A 1,278-nucleotide genomic window follows, 5' to 3' on the forward strand; every position below is an offset into this window, starting at 1 on the left:
GTATTTACATAAGATAAAGTTAACCAGTCATGCCATGGGGTATGGCCTGCTATTTCTCTAAAGCAGTGTACCAGAAAAACAAAGCAGACTTGAATTCATTATCCTCCTTGGGCCCAGAGTAGAATCCCCAAACACCTTAAGGTGTGAATAATTGAGAAAGACTATCGCACGTGGAGAGAGACTGCTGGAGGAGTGGTTGTGTGGGCATGAGGTAGTTCCTGATGCTTCAGTGTGTCTTTGCCACCAAAAAAGAAAGATAAATCATAGTGTTAAACCCCTATAGAAACAAAATTCAAACTGATGTCTGTTCATCAGTGCCAGTTGTGAAGCAATGTGGATTTTACTTTTTATAAAATTTCCATTTGGGCTCTGCTTCTTTCCTGGTGCTCTGTCCTTTGAAATTGGTAAATTTTTTTCATTCATCTTCCTACTATGTTTACCTCTCCCTGTGATGATACCTATATAACGTATAACAATAGGTTAACATTGTCATTATGACTGTGCATTATAGTAGGTATTACATACTCATGTATAATATAAAGATATGGAGATAAACACAACATGATAGATATATGATGACAGGAAGGCTAGCCAACCTGGCTGGTGCTTCTGATCACATCCCTCCCTCCCTCCTCTTGGTAGTTATGATCACACACAAGGGCTTTGGTGACTGGAAGATTTCTAATTAAAGCACACCAGTGCTCTAGTTTTCTCTCCTTTAGTTCCTTACCTGAGGCATTTCCTATTAGGTGTCAGGCTATTTAACAACTGCTCTGACAGGATAAGAACCCGATCTTGAGTAGGGTGTGTCAGAATACATGTGAAATAGTCTCCTCATGCCCAAGCAGGTTTTTGCTTTCAGTGGTTATTAACCAAAGAAAACAGAGTGCCTGCTTTCTTTTCTTCCCTTTTTATTGTTATTCTTATGATTCTTTTTGTAAGCTTATTTAGTTGTTAATATTATTATCTTTTTTTTTATGTTCTATGATGTTGTGGAGCAGCTCAGGGGGAGGAGAGAGGGAAAAGGGGAAGGAAATCAGGTGGAAGAAGGAGGAAGGAGGAAGGGTGAGGTTGAGGCCTGTGGCACTCCCCTCATTCCTGCATGGGAAACCAGGGGGCTTCCAGTGGTGGCCTGGTCATTGCTGAGCTGGGTGCAGATGTCAGAGGGCTGTGGCCGAGGCCCCCCACTGCCCTGGCTTGGGAGAGCCCGGGGCACTTCCTGTGGCAGCATAGTGGTTGTGTCTGGGCTGGTTGCAGGTGTCGGGGGGTGTGGCCAAA

The sequence above is a fragment of the Galeopterus variegatus genome, unplaced genomic scaffold, assembly GCF_000696425.1.
Source record: "Galeopterus variegatus unplaced genomic scaffold, G_variegatus-3.0.2 Scaffold5584, whole genome shotgun sequence".
Lineage (NCBI taxonomy): Eukaryota > Metazoa > Chordata > Mammalia > Dermoptera > Cynocephalidae > Galeopterus > Galeopterus variegatus.